This window comes from Canis aureus, chromosome 14 (assembly GCF_053574225.1).
Source record: "Canis aureus isolate CA01 chromosome 14, VMU_Caureus_v.1.0, whole genome shotgun sequence".
NCBI lineage: Eukaryota > Metazoa > Chordata > Mammalia > Carnivora > Canidae > Canis > Canis aureus.
The window spans coordinates 59236889-59257530 of NC_135624.1; positions in this window are offsets into that span (position 1 = coordinate 59236889).

Genomic DNA, 20642 nt, shown 5'->3' on the forward strand with positions numbered 1-20642 from the left:
TGCAGAAAATTTTTTTCTCGGAATGCCTGGGTGGCTCAGTGGTTGAGCATCTGACTTTGGCTCAGGGTGTGATCCCGGGAACCGGGATCTAGTCCCACTTTGGGCTCCTTGCATGGATCCTGCTTCTCCCTCTGCCTGTCTCTGCCGCCCCCCCCTGCCCCCCGCCCTATCTCTCTCTCTCATGAATAAATAAATATTTAAAATCTTTAAAATCTATATCTTCTTAAAATAGATAATTTCTATTTACTCAACTTTTTTTTTTTAATTGTATTTATTTGTTCATGAGAGAGATATATACAGAGAGAGGCAGAGACACAGGCAGAGAGAGAAGCAGGCTCCATGCAGGGAGCTGACGTGGGACTCGATTCCGGGTCTCCAGGATCACACTCTGGGCTGAAAGTGGCTCTAAACCGCTGAGCCACTGAGGCTGTCCAGTATTTATTCAAGTTTTAATTACCACTTACTATATGAAGCATATATATTGCTAGGAAATGGGAATAAAGAAAGAAATAAAACACTCTCTGACATTAAAAAAATTCTCTTAGTCTAAGAAGATAATAAGTTCATTATTAGTAATAATTAAAAAAAAAAAACAGTTCATCTTAAAGAAGAAAAAAAATAGTCTACCTTTCTGGAGAATTTTAAAAATCAATCCCCAAAGTTAGGAGGTTCTTCTCTCAAAGTATAAACCAATCGCTATTAAAGACCAGAACAAACATTTTGAGAAGAATTACTTCATATATTCAATAGAACCTCAAAGGGCAAGGTATATTGCTATAAATTAATCATCGAACCTTTTGTTATGGCAGAAATTATGTAAAATTATTCCCAGCCTGTTCGCATTTAAAGGTAACTAAACTTCATAGCCTGAAGATTTGAGGCTAAGGATGGGCTATCTCAGGAGAACAATAAAACTGGAGAGGCCAATTTGTGAAGGGCATTGGCTTCTATAGGCCATTGTAGAATAGACTGTAATAGAAAAATTATTCAACATGGCTTTTGTATTTCATTTATCTTCCCAGGAATTTAGACAAAGAAGCAATTTTGGAAACTTTCAAGTTTAAGATACTCCTTATTCTTGTAATTATTTATGTTTAATACAGATATCCATTTTTGCTTTACACTTGATTAAACATTAATATGTTCCATCATTTTTAACCAGTTATGACTGTCTTTTGTGAGAATTTTCAATATAGTATCTTTTAAACATTAATACAGGTGATCAGTCTCAGAAAATGCACTGATGTAAGCTGTCATTTCAGTCAGAGATTATAGATTGAAAATTGTAATAAATGGAAACTCCAACTTCACACAATTCACTTTAGGGTGGAGCTTGTTTTAGGTTTGCAACATCATGTCCACTACACAACAGATGAAATATCTTAAAAATTTCATATGATGAATTTTTTTTTCATATGATGAAAAAAGGTATTTCTCAAAAGTAACTTATTCAGCAGATATTTAATGAATATATTTTATGTGCCAGGTATTCTCATAGGGATTTTAGCATTAAGACTGATAAACTAACTCCCAACAATGAACAAATAAGGAGTTAATTATATAACATATCAGGGAATGAGAAGTCCTATGGAGAAAAATAAGGCCAAGAAGGAGGGCAGTGTTATTACTTATGTAATTTAACCAGGAATGCCCAGATCATAAAAATAACCTGTGAGCAGAAATGTGAAAGAGGTATGGGAAAAGTCATGTGGAACTCTGGGAAAAGAGTATTTCAGGTGAAGAGGCTTTAACACCAGAGACCAAAGTTTGAGAAAAGAAGGTAAGAATGTTAAAATGGAAACAGAGAGGGAGTAGAGGAAGGTGATGGTGTTTGCATCATGTAAATACTGTACACCATATAAGGATTTGAATTTCACTTTAAGCGAAGTGGACTTTTAACAGAGGAATGATAGATTGAGATTTATCTTTTAAAATGATCACCTTAGGGGCAGGCTGTGTGGCTCAGCGGTTTAGGGCTGCCTTCAGCCCAGGATGTGATCCTGGAGACCCGGGATCCAGTCCTACATCAGGCTCCCTGCATGGAGCCTGCTTCTCTCTACCTGTGTCTCTGCCTCTCTCTCATCTCTTTCTGTGTGTGTCTCTCATGAATAAATAAATAACATATTTAAAAAGAAAATAAATAAAGTAAAATGATCACCTTTGGGACGCCTGGGTGGCTCAGCAGTTGAGTGTCTGTCTTTGGCTGGGGTCGTGATCCCAGACTTCAGGGGTCGAGTCCCAACTTGGGCTCTCTGCATGGAACCTGCTTTCCCTATGCCTCTGTCTCTGCCTCTCTCTCTCTGTGTCTTTCATGAATAAATTTAAAAAATCTTAAAAAAAAATCATCACCTTACTGTTTGGTGCAATAGCCTAAGGAAAAGAACTAGATTCTTTACAAGATGCCATTGTAGCAATCCTGTTGAGATATGGAACTGTCTTGAACCAAGATGATATGGATTTATAAACTGAAGCCAGTAAGATCACTGGTTGATTTCCTGTGGGGCATTGTGAGTAGAGACAATAATTTAAGAGATTTGTGATAAAGTTGGTGGTAATAAATGAAAGATGGTTGAGGCTAAGGAAGTTTTTTTTTTTTTTCTTTATTTTTTTAAGGTTTTATTTATTTATTCATGAGAGACACAGAGAGAAAGAGGTGGAAACGCAGGCAGAGGAAGAAGCAGGCTCCCCACAGGGAGGCCCATGCAAGACTTGATCCCAGCACTAGGGGATCACGCCCTGAGCCAAAGGCAGATACTCAACCACTGAACCACTCAGGTGTTTCCACCCCCTCCCCTTTTTTTTTCCTTCTTTAAAGCAAGAGGTGTTAGAAATTATTTGTATGGTCTTCGGGAATGACCCAGTAGACGAGGGGTAAAAATGGTGACTCAGAGAAAGAAGTGATAGTTGGTATAATATCCTTGTGGAGGGAAGATGGGATAAAACTGGGGAAGGACTGAAGGGCTGACCTCATTCATATAGGCAGAAAGACATCCATTGTACTAACAGTGAATTCTAAGGATTCAGAGGCAGGTAGGATAGTAATTTTTAGTATGAGTTTATGGGTGATTTTTTTCTAACAGTTTCTATTTCCTGGAAGAAAAAAAGAAGTAATGTCATTAGCTGAGAGTAAACGATAGATGTTGTGTTGGAAATATGATGAAAGGAAAGGTATGAAATAGTCATGCAGAGAGAAGGAAATTTAACATCTAGGGAATAGAATCCAACTGGTAGGCAGCACTAACATTCTACTTACAGTTACTGATTCTGAAAAGTGAGATGAGTTGGCCTTATTTCAAGTTTTTCTCCAGTCACATTTAGCTTAAAGTTCAAGAGAAAAGCACATAAAGAGATGTTTTGGACCAGTCAGGGACTTTTTTGATAGGTGAAGGGAAGAAAAAAGGAAATAGAATAAAATTATGTACAAAGAAGTAATTATACTAATGGGCCATGGAATCTAAGCCAAGTAAACATGAAGGTGAACTTGAGGGAGTGACAGAGAGACATTAAAACATTGTTAAGACAATGGATGGAAGGTTCCAGTAGAGTAAAAGAAAAGTTGGAGTTGAAGTTCAAGGAGAAGGTAAAAACATAGCAGAGGTATTTTAGGAATAAGATACTTGGGAATAAGATTATAGAAGGGACATTTATTTGTAATGCAAAGTTATAGTATAGGAATAATTGAAATTATTAATAAGTGTTACAGGAGTAGCATCGGAGAGAATGAGGGTAAATTCTGTTTAAAAGAGTCAAAGACAGGGATCCCTGGGTGGCATAGCGGTTTAGCGCCTGCCTTTGGCCCAGGGCGCGATCCTGGAGACCCGGGATCGAATCCCACGTCGGGCTCCCGGTGCATGGAGCCTGCTTCTCCCTCTGCCTGTATCTCTGCCTCTCTCTCTCTCTCTCTCTCTCTCTCTCTCTCTGTGTGACTATCATAAATAATTAAAAAAAAAAAAAAAAAAAAAAAACAGAGTCAAAGACAGAGACCCAGTGCTTTGGGGATCTGTGGTTGTCCCTATAACAAGCAATACTGGATAATATGATCTCATGGCCTTTGCTTCAATGCTGGCATTTTTATGGATGAGAAAAGGAAAGATATCTAGAAGCAACAATGATTCATATCAAAGATGACCACATCATCTTCAGGCATAGTGACATAGATGTGTGATGAGAGTCATATTTGAAAGGAGAAAATAAAAATGGTGACTCAGAGAAATTAATGTCTCTGAGAGAAAAGCAGATTTCAGCTAGATCAAAAGAGGAAGTGAAGGAATGTTTGATAAGGAAGTTGGAGATATAGGGAATTTTATTTATGTCAGATCTTGGGTTCCACAGAACAGAGAAAAAGGTTTTGTGGACTTAGATGTGACTGGGGTTCCAGTTAGATTGAGTGCATCAGTCTGGTAGATCTGAGAGCCTCGGGATCCCTGGGTGGCGCAGCGGTTTGGCGCCTGCCTTTGGCCCAGGGCGCGATCCTGGAGACCCGGGATCGAATCCCACGTCGGGCTCCCGGTGCATGGAGCCTGCTTCTCCCTCTGCCTGTGTCTCTGCCTCTCTCTCTCTTTCTCTCTCTCTGTGTGACTATCGTAGATAAATAAAAATAAATAAAAAAAAAAAAAAAAAAAAAAAAAAAAAAAAAGATCTGAGAGCCTCACTGGTGAGGATTGAGCAAGTAGATGGCTTAAGTCCTTTTGTGAAGGCTGATTAAAAAGTAGGCTATAGGGTGTGATGAAATTTATCCTGGGAGTTTCTGGGGAAAACTGTGATGTTGAGGCTTTGGATATTGAGAAGGAAGAATCAGTGGGAAGTTTCCCAGCAGCGAGAAGCACTCTGAAAAGGTTGCTTTTTCACTCCTGTTGTTTGCAGACATTAACCTGTCCTGGAAGTCTAGACAATATGGCAATATGTTTTATTTTTCCTAAAATAAAAATGCTTTAGAACTCACATGTACATTTTACCAAACAGGATATTAATGACCTACTTAAACTGGAAACCAAGCCATCATATAATCATGATCAGAGGAGCCACATCATTTGAACAAACTATAGTTGGTCTCTGACTTATGATGTTACAACTAACACATTTTTTACTTTATGATGGAGAAAAAGTGATGTGCATTTATTAGAAACTGTACTTCACGTTGAATTTTGATTTTTTCCAAGTCTAGTGATAGGTGGTTTGATCTCTTGTGATGCTGGGTAGTGGCAGAAAGCCACAGCTCCCAGTCAGCCTTGCAATCATGAGGGTAAATAACTAACGTGCACAATCAATCTGCACTCTTACAACACTTCTATGTTTCACTTTCATTATAACATTCAATTAATTGCATAAGATATTCAACACTATTATAAAGTAGGCTTTCTGTTACAGGATTTTGCCCAAGTGTAGGCTAATGTAAGTGTTCAGAGCATGTTTAAAGTAGACTAGGGTAAGCTCTGATGTTCAGTACATTAGGTGTGTTAAATGCTTTTTTGACTTAGGATATTTTCACTTTATGATGGGTTTATTAGGATGTAACCCCATCATACATTGAGGAATTTCTGTGTATTGACATACAAACTTTTTTTCCAAGGTGAAAAAATAAGTCTAAGGCATTGTACCTAAACTAAATCTATCATTCTCTTCCAGAAATGACCTGTCTTCTGGATTATAGAGAAAATAAGCATAGAAAATTGAGATTTTTACCCCCTGGTGATAGAATCCTCTCATTCCAAAGGTAAGACTTTCTGTCCCTACATTCATGCTTTGTGTCACCACACATCTTCCCCAGCTGTTCTATGAAGAGAGATGAGCAAGATACAGAAGAACCACAATGTGGTTCATTCGAAGATGGAGAGTGGGGCTTGAGTGTTGCCCTTAAAGGGACTAGGAGAGAAAAAGAAGGAGAGAAAAGAGAAATGCACATCTACATATATAACTAAAGCAAGAGAGACAGTAGCCAATTGATTTTTCAAGTTCATTAACATTCATGCCTATAAAGACTAGAGCAAACGTCTATTATTAACTCAGCATTGCCCATAGCCCATCTGGTCATGAAACTTATTTTTTACTTAATATAGTTTGAAGGATGATATACAAAAAATAATGGTAGAGAGTACCCTTCCATCTGAATCAAATATTGTTCACTTTATTATATATATTAACTGCAACTGCTTCATTCGTTTAAAATATGAACATATGGAAAGAAAACCAAAAGGTAAATTAAGTGAAGTACGCTATCTACATGACCATATTTCAATTATTGCTCATTTTTCTCTCTCTTTTACTGCCCAACTGAAGCACCAGCTAGCAGCCTCCCGGCTTTGCCAACCTCCTTTCTAATTGACCTCTAATTGCTAACCTCTCTCTAATTCATTCTCTGTCCCTAGGATCTTATTGATAATGAAGTTACAGATTTGTAGAGTGTATAAATGTTTGCATTTCTTGTTTTCTACTCAGCGCAAACAAACACATCTGCATGAATTATTATAAATCAATTATAGTTTCTACTTGCCAGAAAAGGTAGAAAAGGTCAAGCTCTTTTAAATAAGACCTAATTGACATTTTCTTGCTGGATAAATGTGTTATCAAAGGTTAAAATTAATTTTTCTAAACAGCGGGGCAAGTAACTATAAACAATATCAGTTGTTTTACTTGGGAAATTACAATGACATTTCAATAAACATCTCTCCCCTATTAGTGGAGGAAGTGGGGGAGGGAAAATCAGTTGTAGCATTTTTGGAGAGCTAAAACAAAGACACTTTAAACTACATGAAGCTAAGCAATAGAAAATGTTCAAAGCCTCTTATAATATTTAATTCAAATGTAGGACAACCATAACTATTGCAGGTACTGACCTTGTGAAGATAAATTTCAGGTGACAAGATTTGATATGTACAAGGTTATATAAAAATGTCTTATTAAAATTAGTTTCTCTGAATAGAAACAAAAAGCATTGATCTAATTGGTGAAATTAGTGATTTGAATTGGTTATGAGCCTTAATCAAAGAAATTTAAAAATGTATCAGGTAATTAGTAATCTAACCTTCTAATTAATTATTTTTTAATAAAAGTTTTAATTAGTAGATAGGAAAAGTTCTGATGATTACAATTGGCTTTGTAAATAGGTGACTCTAAAATGCTTGAAACTTCTGAATCATTCCTAATCCTAGCCTTACTCTTATTATAATGTTGAAATTATACATTTTTGCCAACTCAAGATATTTCATAAAAGCGTATTCTTGAATACTGTAAGTTGGGCTAGCCTTCCTGTTTAATGATGCTTGGGTTTCTGCTGTTGTTATTAGTGTAAAGTATCCAAAATGTACCCTTTTACATTCCATGATCTTTTCCTTTCCTCCTCTCTTCTATTTTTTTCTAGGCATTCTCTTTAATTTATTTCTTATATTTCTGTGTAATTAAATATTGCTTATATTCAGCAGATCTTCATCAGAGCAGGACTTGGTCTTAGAAGAAAGCTTTATTTAATTTCTGCAGTTTTCTTTCACTCATGTGATCATAGCCTAAGGAACCCTGCATCTCATTTTCAGCTTTTCCTGAATTTATTTTTTTTCAAATGGAGAATCTTTCAATTGTGACTTTTTACCTCTGGAAACTTGACTGACTGGTCCCCCAGCTCTGAAGCTCAGAAGAACTTTAGACACCTCTTGCTGCCTCTTACATAGTTAGCAATACCATGGTTATTTTCAGTCTTAGCAAGCATACCTGCTTATGTTTGGGAGCTCATGAAGATGTAATATCATTTAATTTTGCTGAAGATGAGGTTTTTTAATGTCTTTTTTTCTTGTCCTGGTTGCTAATTATGATAGATTCTGTTTGTTTGTTTGTTTGTTTGTTTTCAAAAGTGCTCACAAGAATATCTACCATCCTGCATGCACTTTCAGAACCTTGTTATTTGCCATCAAAAGGTAGAGTCTATTATAATCCTATCCCTCCCAGTGAACTTCAATAAGACATTGTGACTGTCTTACTGAATAGCATGTGGTCTAAGGGATGCTCTGTGACTTCCAAGTCAAGGTTATCAAAGCTAATATGAGTTCTTCCTTGGTCATGTTTTCTCTCTCTCTCAACATCCTCCCCTCCGTGACACACATTGTCTTTGGAGGGTACGTTGAAGAAAACCCCATAAAAAAGCACATGAGAAAGTACTAGTAGGTGTTACACTTGACACCCCAGCTGAAGTCACAGCTTACAGCCAAAACATGTGAATGAAGTGGATAAACTTTCAGATGATCCCAGCTCCCAGTGTTGAACTGCCCTAGCTGACACTTGAGGAAGTAGAATTATGTTTTCCCTGCCAATCTTTGCCCAAATTGTAGATTTATGAGAGGGAGAGAAATACACACACATCACATATTATATATATATATATATATATAATTGGTGAAAGATATATATATCAGTCTTAAGCCATTAAGGGCTGAGGAGGTTTGTTACAAGCACTAAATAACTGAAATACTTTTTGTTGGTGGTAGTGGTGATGAATTTGGGGATATTAAAATTACTCTAGTAACCTCAGAAGTACTGAGTATAGACCAATATATAGGTCTTTTTAAAATAGTTAGTACCTTCTCTGGTTTTGTTTAACTTTCGTGCAATCTGGCTAATCATCCAGTCCTAGAAAGCCCATTTTAGTTGGATATGAAATTCATGAGAAGTCTATTAGTGTGAACTGAATCACAGAGTATAAAATATCAAATAGTTGTATATCTATTTTAAAATGGTGAAACAAAATAAAATAAGTAGGCACACAGTAACAAAATTAAGTAATAGTGAGTTGCTCTCAGAGACATGTGGTTGCATCACTAATAAATATACAAGTTTTATTTTATTCAACTCAAAGTCTCAACCAAATGATTTAGAAAATCAGATATGAAACAAGGTATAAATTATTATCACAGGGTATAAATTATTATCAAATGGATTTATTTGTAAGATTCCACATACAAATTGGACCAGATCAGGCTGAGAATATAAAAAGAACATGATAATTTTATACTAGTATTTCCATTTTAGCAAAAATATAACTTAAAAAAATAAGTTTTTGTAAAATGCATGTATTAAGACTGCAGTACACTGCATGTGAAACTATTAACATATTATTTCTATATTTAAAAGTACATATTTAAAAAACCATATTCTGGGAAATTGGAAAAATATTTCTTTGATTAGAAATGAATGTAATAAAATATAATAGCTAGGAATAAAGGATCATATTTTGGATTGTAATGAAAATGTTGTTTAAACTATTTTGGTTTCTTTGAAGTTACAATTATAAAATACTTTTCATTAGATTTTTGAGTGTTCCAATTTCTGTTTTATTACATAGAAAAATTAAAAGGAAATAATGAAAAAATATTAAGGATTTGATGATAAAGAGTTTGTGTTAGATTAAAATGTCTTTTGGCTATTCTAGTGCTCTTAACAAAGAAAAGATGTAATTCAGTGTAAGAAAAGGGAAAAAGGGAGGGATGGAGGGAAGAAGAAGAAGAAAAAAAGAGACAGAGGCTGGAAGAAAAAAAAAAAAGGATTTTATGTTGAACAGGCCAAACAAATGTAAACAGTGTTACAGAATCATAGAAAAACAAAGAAAAGAAACCGCTCTTTACTGAGCAAAGTTTTACCATTTAAGTCTAAATAAAAGAGTTATATGGGTATAATATGTGTGGACTACATAAATGTTACGAAGCAAGAAGTTAAAGCCCAGCTCTGTGTAAGAGGGTCCACTGAAAAATCTTGTGATAATGGAGCTTATAGAGCCATTGTTTGGTTTTAATTATGCATAAATTGATCTGAGTGATTTTAAAGATCTTCCTTCCTGCATATTATGTGTACATAATATACATATAGTCTCCTATAAAGAATTAGGAGGAGAGATTGTGAATATTGTTTTCTGGTCATGTGGGACTCACAAAACGCTAAAGAAATATAAATCCAACTTTAAGATTGTCCTATTCTATGTTAGGACAGCTTTCAAATTTTTTTTTTTCCAAATATCCAATACCAGAAAATAAAACCCTTAGAAAGTTTAAGCTGAAATTTGAAATATATTTTAATATTTTTCTTGGTTAAAATACCCTAGAACAGGAAGCTTGATTCAAAGAGTTACATGTAGCTACTTCCTTACAGTTCAGTATAAGGAATCAGAAAGAAGGGGAAAAGGATGTGAGGCAAATAAAGAAGAAAAAATATGAAGGACTACATTAATGACGTGGTCATAGCTTCTTATCAAATGTAATTGCTTATTCTTTTTCTGTGTTTCAGAAGCCATAGGATTTACTGTTGGAGGAAAGGAGAAGAAATTATCTATTGGCTCCTTCCCAGGCCCCTACTTATTACTGGTCAAAATCCACACCATGAGGCATAGTTGCCCACACTTCTCATTATGTTACTGTAACAATGCATAGGTCATAGTAGATAATCTTGCCTTTTCAGTTGATTCCACATGTAACTTTCCTGTTCCGTAGTGACTTGGCACTACAAATACAGGAAGAGCATCAGCTGCTCCTAGGATGACACCAGATATTGATTCAGCATTCTCATCTTATCAAGTGAGATGGGTTTGGTCACACACATACATACACACACCATATGAAATTAAAAGAAGAAGGTGAAGAAGAAGGAGGAGAAAGCCTCTGTTAATTAAAGTAAAACACTTTATCAATTTCTTTCACTTAAAGGAATATGTTCCAAATCTATTTTCAACTTTTTCATAATTTTCACTTTCTCTTCACCCAAATAAGTTCATTGTGAATATTTTTATGAAATTCCCCTTTGGTTATGAGGCAATCCCTGCTCAAAACAAAATTTAGAATTATGACATTCTGTGTCAAAAAAAAAAAACTGAAATAGATTTGGCATGAAACAGCCATCACATTTTGCTTCCTAGTGATTTCAAGCATTCCTCCTTGAAAAAAAAAGGCACTTTTAGGATTCATGATTAGTAAAATTGTCTTCCAATGTGTTATTTGCAGCTGTCATGTCATTTCTTTTTAAATTGATAATTCATGATTTTCCTCATAAATATTAACATTTTACAAAGTTCCTTATTTATAAAGCCAAATTCCTACCTTCTGAATGACAAACCTAAAGTTGGTTTGAGATTGTAAGTAAGATTCTCACGACAGATCATTATGACACTTGTAATATTTAACTAAAGAAATTAAGAGCTATAAATCCAGAAACTAACTCTATCCAAATATATGTGAAATTTTTGTTCGTTGATATTTTTTGAGCCTGCAACATACTGTCCTATGGAAATAATGTTATTAATGGTCACCAATCCACAAACTAGCTGACTGAAGTCTAAAAAAGACATAAACAAATGGAGAAGGACACAATGTTCATGAGTCACAGAGGATATTGTTAAAAATATCAATTCTTCCCAAACTGATCTATAGATTCAAAGCAAACTCAATCAAAATCCTATCAAACTCATGTTGTTGTAGAGATAAGCAAGCTTATTGTAAAATTTATATGTAAAAAAAAAAAATCTCTAAGAGCCAAAATATTTTGAATGGTAGAACAATCTGAATGACAGTTTCAGTAGGCTTATAATGACGTTGCCATAATCATGCCAATTAAGGATAGACAAATAGATCATAGAGAGATATGGAAGTGAATAGGAGGTCCAGAAATCAGTTTACATGATCAGTTGGTTTTTAACAAAAGAAACAAAGTAATTCAATGAGGAAAAGACAATTTTCTCAACAATTTATTTTCTGGAATAATGAAATCCATATGAAAGAAACATATCTTCTTCACGTTGTATATATGTATACATGTGAAAAATTACTCAAAATGGATCATAGACCTAAATGTAATAGCTAAAACCATTTCTTAAAGCTAGAATATACCAAAAAAAAATCATTTATTACTTTGTAATCACACTACTGGATATTTACACCGGAAATACAAAGACACTAATTCAAAGAGACACATGCACTCCTATGTTTGTAGCAATATTATTTACAATATCCAAACTATGGAAGCAGCCCATATGTCCATCAATGGGTGAATGGATAAAGAATATGTGGCATATATATATATGCAGGGTATCTATATATCTATATATAGATATATGGAAATATATATTCATATATGTAGATATATACATAGGAAATTATTCGGTCATGAAAAGGAATGAAATTTTGCCATTTATAACTACATGGATGGAGCTAGAGAGTATGATGCTAAGTGAAATATGTCAAAGATAAATATTATATGATCTCATTCATAGGTGGAATTTAAGAAACCAAACAAAACAAAAGGGGGGAAAAAGGAGAAAGAGAGAGAGAGAGAGAGAGAAACCAAGAAACAGTCTCTTAACTACAGAGAACAAACTGATGATTGATTACCAGAGGGCAGAAGGGGGGGTGGAGGGAATGAGTGAAATAGGCAGTAAGGAGTGTACTTCTCCTGATGAGCACAGAGTAATGTATTGAATTGTTGAATCACAATATTGTACATGTGAAACTAATATGACCCATAGTATGTTAACTACACTGGAATTAAAATAAAGATGAAACAGGGGTGACTGAGTGGCTCATTCGGTTAAGCATCTGACTTTGGCTAAGGTCATGATCTCAAGGTCCTGGGATCAAGCCCTGTGAGGGCCTCCCTGCTCAGGGGAGAGTCTGCTTCTACCTCTCCCTCTGCTACTCATTTTTTCACTTGATTTGGGCACTCTCTCTCTCTGTCTCTCCCTCGAATAAATAAGATATCTTAAAATAAAAACAAAACAAATGTTTTTTAATATTACACAAAAATCTGAACCAAAAAAATAGAAAATTGTAATTCGCAAGATTTAAGTCTTTTGTTCTAAATAATACAATGTTAAGGAAATGAATATTCAAAACTGGAAAAAAATGCAAAATTTGCATGTGATAATATATATAAAGTTATATTAAGATTTATTATATTTTTATAATAAAAAGACAAGTGAGTCAATAAAAAAAGGGCTAAAGTATTGAGCATACATCATCAAAAAGATCTAAGAATATTCAATAAGCACATGAAAATGTGCACACTATTACTAATTAGGGATGTGCATATAAAACCCACACTGTACCACCATTAGATACTCTTTGTGATGGCTAAAATTAAAAAGACTGACAATAACAAATGTTGATGAAAATTTTAAGGAAATGGAACTCTTGTATTTTGCTGATGCGATTGCAAAATGGCACAGCCACTCTGAGCCATTATTTCAATTATTATTACCAAATTAAACATAGCCTTGGTTAATTATTAAATATACACATGCTAAGTATGCACTTGATAATTATTACATCCACTTGATAAACATACACTTGATAATAATTATTATCCAGTTCAACATATACTTAATGACCTAGCAACCAATTACTAGGTATATACCTTTGAAAAATGAAAACATTGTACCACAGAAAGAGTTGCATGTGAATGTTCTTAGCAACTTTATTCATCATAGCTTCAAACTGAAAACAACCCAAATGTTCATCCACTCATGAATGGATGCATGTTTTAGGATATCTATATAACTGATTACAGTATTAGCATTAAAAGGTAAGTAATGACAGTCCCATCCCTGTAGATGAATCTCAGAAACATCATGCTAAGTGAGAGAAGTCAGATATGAAAGACTGCATACCATATGATCTCACTCATGAGAAATTATAGAAATGGAAAACACTATCATGACAAAAAGTATATCTCTGGTTGCTAGGTGACAGGGATAAGGGAAGGAGTTCTACTTTAAAAAAAAATAAATGTGAAGACTATTTTGGGCAATGGAAATACTTAATATTGTGATTTTGGTAATAGTTAAATAACTACACATATTTGTTATGATAGATAATTACTGAGTTTGTTCTGTGTCAATTACACCTCAATAAAGTTGATTTTAAAAATCAGTGAAAGCAAAAAAAAAAAAAAAGAAAAATTAAAAAAAAAAATCAGTGAAAGCAGCCAACTCTGGAGGGAGAATATAATTTGGGCCAAGAATCGCACATTGAGTTAGATATACTGAAACTGAGTTTGTAAACTAGATTAGTCATTTTAATCATATTTTAAAATATTTCTTTCTATCTTCTGTATCTAAATTTATCAGTTATTTAAAAGGTTATTGTCCAGACATATCTTTTTCATACTTCAGTTGGTGCAGAAGTAATCTGACATGGAATATAAATTCTTACAGTTTAATAGTATATATCTGTCTTAATTATGGCCAGAGACACAATTTTCCATTTATTGTAGCTACAAATTTCCCTTTGTTTAAATAAAATCAGAAGAGTCAAACTCCAGGAAAAAATCCTATGGGCTATTTTTCATGTGATTACCTGGAAATACTCACAGAGGTGGAGAAGCTACTCTCTCAATATCAGACACGTTCCACGGCCAGTACATTGCAGTCTCTGAAGGCTGTTACAGTCAGACTCAGCCCCCATCTGCTGGCTAGCCATGCTTTTATGCATATCTGCATTCCTGGCCTAATGCCTCCATTTGGAGGCCCAGTTCTAAGAGGACCATTAAGGAAGGCCTTTCTCAGGTGCTCCTGCTGAGACCTCCTTATCAGATGTCCATAAAGATAATTTCGTACACTACTGAGTACTTTTCAAATCTTAGTTCCCCCCTCCCTATTCTTGATCCCTGGGGCCATAAAACAACAGTAGTTTCCGGTTAGGTCTTTCCAGAATGAGATGACCCCTCCCACTCTATTGCCTCCTGTGATCTACAACCGTTGCCCAGTGCCATTACAGAAGGGGAAAACAAAAACAAAAACAAAACTAAACAACAAAACAAACCATTGAGAGAGCTGACATCTTTTTTTTCTGGCCTCTTGGTTACACATATTACAGTAAGTGAATAAAAGCTTTGACTATTACTCACTTTGACTTATTGCCCTAATACTAGTAGATCAGCTGAACATTTGGCAGCTCAGTGCCTGGGTGCCCTCTCTCCCTTTCATTCATTCCCTCTCTTTTCTTGACAAAACCCAACTTAATAGATATAAAAAATAGATAAATATCATTAAAGGATACATGTCGATACCCAAATATTGTAGATCTGTTAACTACATGGTTGAATATAGATCAATGTTTTAGGTTTATTTTTCCTTCACAAAAAATCTCATCATACTTCTTGTGATATCATGGTAATAGAATAGGAGTAATGGTCATTTAAACACTTCCTTAAGGTGTACTTTTTAATGGTTGGAACTCCAATCCAAAGAAATTATAGGTAAAAAATGAATTTTTTTCAATATAGAAAAAGTATCATAAAAAATGAATATGCTTAGATTAGACTGCCCTTCCTCCTAACCATGTTTATGAGGAAGTGCAAATATATTTTTGTTACTACTCTTATTAATCCTGCCCTAGGGTTTTCCGAACATTTGTCTCAAATGGTTTCTAAGTTTATTATGGGACTTACTGAAATTCCTCCCAATAACATTGCAGAAAAAAGCAGTTAACAGATAGGTATTTTAAACACCTCCCTTTTAAAGATAACTTAGATATTTTAAAAGAAACCATTACTATTAATTGTAAGAACATTCTAACCCCATTTAGGAATATGTGAATAAGAAAAGTATGAAAATATAACTATTAGAATGATTCTTTTTAATTGAAAGACCATGCAAATTCCTGCTGATATTAAAACAGTTGCTGAATGGTCAGCAATTTTCTCAAATTGCCAAATATTATTAGAAGTGATTCATGCTGTGACAACTACTTTGTATTAAGAAGATCTTAAAAAAAAAAAAAACAATAAAGTAGAGCACAAATTCACATAGATTTCTATTCCTCCAACTGTGCAATTGCTTTAAAAACTCTAATAACAGATTAAGTAGTTAAATATCCAATAAATTTGAATGTAGAAACTATTTTGTAAGTTATGGTTATTATATATTTTTATAGAGGACACCTCTGAAGGGTTTAGCACTATTTGAATTTCTTTCAGAATCATTATGAAAAAAGTTTCTATTGCTTGAAAATGTAAGATAAAAACTGTCTCATCAATATTATAGTTTCATATTTCTTAATAGATTTGTTGTTCCTGAGTTATTTTACTTCTAGCAGCAATTCTAATATTTATTTTCTAATTAAATCCTAACTTTAGAAATGATTTACTCAGATTTAATCTAATAATAAAGCACTTTAGGGTTTTGCAAATGCTCAAAATCTTTCCATTTCATGGACAATTTGTCATTTAACACCTAGAGCAAAATTTTAAGAATTGTATAATTGGAAAAATTCTGATTACTCCATGAAATATTGATGTCAAGTTGTTAAAAATGTTGAAAGCTTGGTTTATTAACAAAACATGGGTAAATAAGTTGGTTTGCATTGGGTGTGTTTAAATGTTCTTTGAGATTAGCTATCTGGGTGTATTTCATAGACATGAGCTTGAAATTATTTTTTAAAAGTATCAATCTTGCCTGACAACTCTGAAGAAGCTGAAGAGATTTAGAAGCAAGGGGGTTTTATATAATAATTACATAGTAATTATATGATATAATTATATAATTAAGGCCATAGGACAACACCAAGCAACCAGAATGAGAAGGGGACTTGTTAAGAACAAAAAGGCTCTGGGAGTCACGTGTGGATAGTGACTGGGAATGGTGGCATGGTCCTGCCTTCTCTTTTAGTTCGACAGACTTGGAGAGAAGTCCTCATTCCCTACTGCTTGAGTATAAATAGCGATCCTTCAGCAATAAAGGTTTAATTGTAATCAATAATGATATTTAAGGCTTAGACTATGATGGTGAGTTAGAGTCCTTATTCACAGTTTGCATACTTTCTATAAAAAGTCATGCAAATGTTTTTGTATATTTGTTTAAATCAGACTGCCAACACAACCTGTATTGTGAGCTATCAACAAATACCTAGGAGAGAATACTTTGACTCAATGATAGCAGTCAAATAGAAGTATGAAAATCTGAAGCCTTGTGTCCAGTGACTTCATCCTATATATGTGACTCATTGGAAAAAGATCTAGAGCTTTCTTCCTGCTCCTTTTGTTTATATCATTTCTTTTATATTTTATAGCAAATGACCTCCTTCTTCATCTAGTTATTCCTCAGGGTTTTTTTTTTTTTTTTTCACATTTATTTTCAGATTTTTTTCAACATGCAACCAGTCAAGAGGGATACAATGATCTTTCTACTTGTTATATTTATCTTTCAAACAAATGTCTAGGCATCAAACAAATGTATTAGAAAAAAATGAATTTATCTGTTAACTCTATTAATTCCATCATCTAATTTCCATAGCAACAAGGGTCACTGATGTACTAGCCATTAATGAGTATCTTTCAATTTCTTTTTTTTTTTTTTTTTTTAGCTTGCTCAGTGCTTTATTGAACCAAGGCGCAAACAGAGAAATCAACAGGGCCTTAAAGCACAGCCCTCCACACATCCTGAGATTCGGAATCCAGATGTGACTCCATCCTTGGTTTCATTGCTTCCATGACATTTTGTCTTGAATATTTCCAAACCTTAAAATATGAAGATTTCGTCCACACAAACAGACATGTATATTCTTGCCACAGGCTGTCATGCTCACTGAAATGCTTCCATTCAGCAGTTTGTGTGTGTGAAACATTGGACATCCGTGGCCATCCATCCATCCATCTATCCATCCATCATCCATCCATTCATCCATCTGTCCCTCCATAACAAGACAGCAGCAAGTTCTGATAAGTCAGGCCCTGGGTTCACAGCAGTGGAGGCTGGGCTTCTGGAGGCTGAGGATGTAGGCCTTAGCTCTTCCCCCAAAGGCCCCTGTCAGGCCCCTGACATCCCTTTCTGAGGCAACCCTTAATATGCATAGTTGGATCGGAGAATAGGTGCTTTTTCATCCTTGTACGTTTCTCTAATCCCAACTCTAAGTTTGTTATCTGGGTCATCTGTGATTGAACTCCATAAAATGAGGGTCTTTATCTTGTCTTCACACTTTATTCTAGATTTAAAATTATGAGTGGTCCAATACCAGTTCATATAATGACCCTAAAGCTCCCTGTGCAAAATGTGGTTAAGATAATTTAGGGATCCCTGGGTGGCGCAGCGGTTTGGCGCCTGCCTTTGGCCCAGGGCGCGATCCTGGAGACCCGGGATCGAATCCCACGTCAGGCTCCCGGTGCATGGAGCCTGCTTCTCCCCCCTCTGTCTGTGTCTCTGCCTCTCTCTCTCTCTGTGACTATCGTAAATAAAAATTAAAAAAATAAAAAAAAAAAATTAAAAAAAAAAAAGATAATTTGTTTATCTGATGGCAATTTTTGGATTTACATGGACAACAAACAGATTTCTATTTCTATCAACAAACCTATGAAATGTATAATATAGTATTTCTGCAAGTAGACTTCAAGACTGAATCTCAACATTATTATAAAAACCCTCAAAAGTTTTTGAGTATTATACCATCAAATCTACTTGACTGTTTCTTTCTGGAAAATGTGGTACATAAGATACGTTTTCAAGTTTTATTTAAATATTTCATAAGTTAGTGGGGGGGGAAACAACACTGTTAGCTGGATCTCAAGAAAGATTCTCGGTGCACTCTGGGATTTCCTGACAGCCTCAACTTAGGTTAAAATCTTTCCAGTAGGCTAAACTAGTGCAAAAAGTGAATGGTACAACTCTAGGTTAAAACCTCATGGGGAAGGACAGACTTATCAAAAATGATAGGCATGGGCCTCTGCCAAGGTCGATAGTAAAATTTGAGAAAACCCAGTTAGTAAAATAATATTTCATACCATGGCATGCTTAGTAGTTTCTGGAGTATAAAACTACCCATCATCTTTAGAACTTGAACTTTTGTTTTGACAAAACAGGGTATTGCTTGAACATCTACTGTCTTATTGACTTTCAAAAGAACAAATTTAGTAGCAGTGTTTAAATCTATATCCAGAATTTATTTATTTGTTCATGACAGACAGAGAGAGGCAAAGACACAAGCAGAGGGAGAAGTAGGCCCCCTGCAGGGAACCTGATGTGGGACTCCATCCCAGAACCCTGGGATCACGCCCTGAGCCACCCAGGCAGGATTTAAAACCCAGCAAGAGTTCACATGGGTAATAAATATCTGACATTCAAGTCAAATAAACTTTTATTTTATACAAATATATAACAGAAGAAATTTTAATTGCTGGGATATATAGCACTGTTATAAAAGAATAAATCACTTCATGTTTCATTTAGCTCCTTTTATTTTTATTTTTAATTTTTATTTATTTATGATAGTCACAGAGAGAGAGAGGAGCAGAGACACAGGCAGAGGGAGAAGCAGGCTCCATGCACCGGGAGCCCGATGTGGGACTGGATCCCGGGTCTCCAGGATCACGCCCTGGGCCAAAGGCAGGCGCCAAACCGCTGCGCCGCCCAGGGATCCCCCATTTAGCTCCTTTTAGATTAAAAAACTTGACTGAGTTGGCAAAAGTTCTTGGATGCTAAATAACAAAATATTCAAAAAAAATATTTGGAATGCCTCGGTGGCTTAATGGTTGAACATCTGCCTTGGACTCAGGTCATGATCCCAGGGTCCTGGGATGGAGTCCCACATCAGGCTCTCTGCTCCTCCCTCTGCCTCTGTCTCTGCCTCTGTTAGGAATAAATTAGAAAACATTTTGTCAAGATGAAAAGGTTTTTACATCAAGTGGTATAAACATAACAGGACATAACTATGTAAAGAAAGGGATCAAAATGTAAGATATCTCCACCCAAACTTGCTCCAAGCCTATGCATTCTCTGCTCCCTCAAAATGGAAAACAGTATACTTATTTTTTCTTTTCCCGACTTAACAACACATATCTTCTTTCACGCAGACACAGACTTGACTTGATCTAAAATACAATGATACTGTGGAGACTAAAAGTCTAACAGAAATGTGGTAGAGTAAGGGACAGCTTATTCAAAACAGGACACCTAAATAAGAATCAGCAGAAGCAGGAACACAGAAGCAGAGGTAACTGGGACGCTCTAGCTCTTGGCAGAGTGCTTAGTTTTCTACCATGTGATGTAAGTGTGTACAAAAAGAAAAGTGAGTCCAACTGAGAATTGGATTACGTAAGTTATTTATAAGAGGAAAAGTGTGCCACATATGAAACACACATAAGCACACACACTCTATGATACATACTGTTTCTATATTAAAAAGGATACAAGCCCATTGTGCTATTGCTGTTCTTGATCTGACTGGGATTAGCTTGTAGGGGCCAATTTTAAATTTTCAAAAATTTTGCTATCTGGTTGTTAAATTCAGTTATTCTTTAAAGTTAAATTATATAAATCATCAACAAAATAAATGGTGAAAATAGTAATAAAATTTCAAAATTCATAGTTTCTTAATTATATCGCTATATTTTACTATATTTGTATTCTTTACGTTAATTACATTTATTATATTTGCATGATTGGGAAACTGAAATATATGCTACTCCTCATCTCTTCTGAAATCTGTATAAAATGGTACCATATTTGTAGCTTCAACTTAGCAATAGTAGGATTACTTACAAAATAGAAGTGAGCAAACACTAAAAATTAGGGCTTTTTTCTTTGAGAGCCAATTGTAGACATTCCTGGTACATCATTGAGTGATAAACCTAAAATTAAATTTTTAAAAGAAGTAATTTCCAGCACAAAATACAGTAGTGGTTTTTTTTTTAAT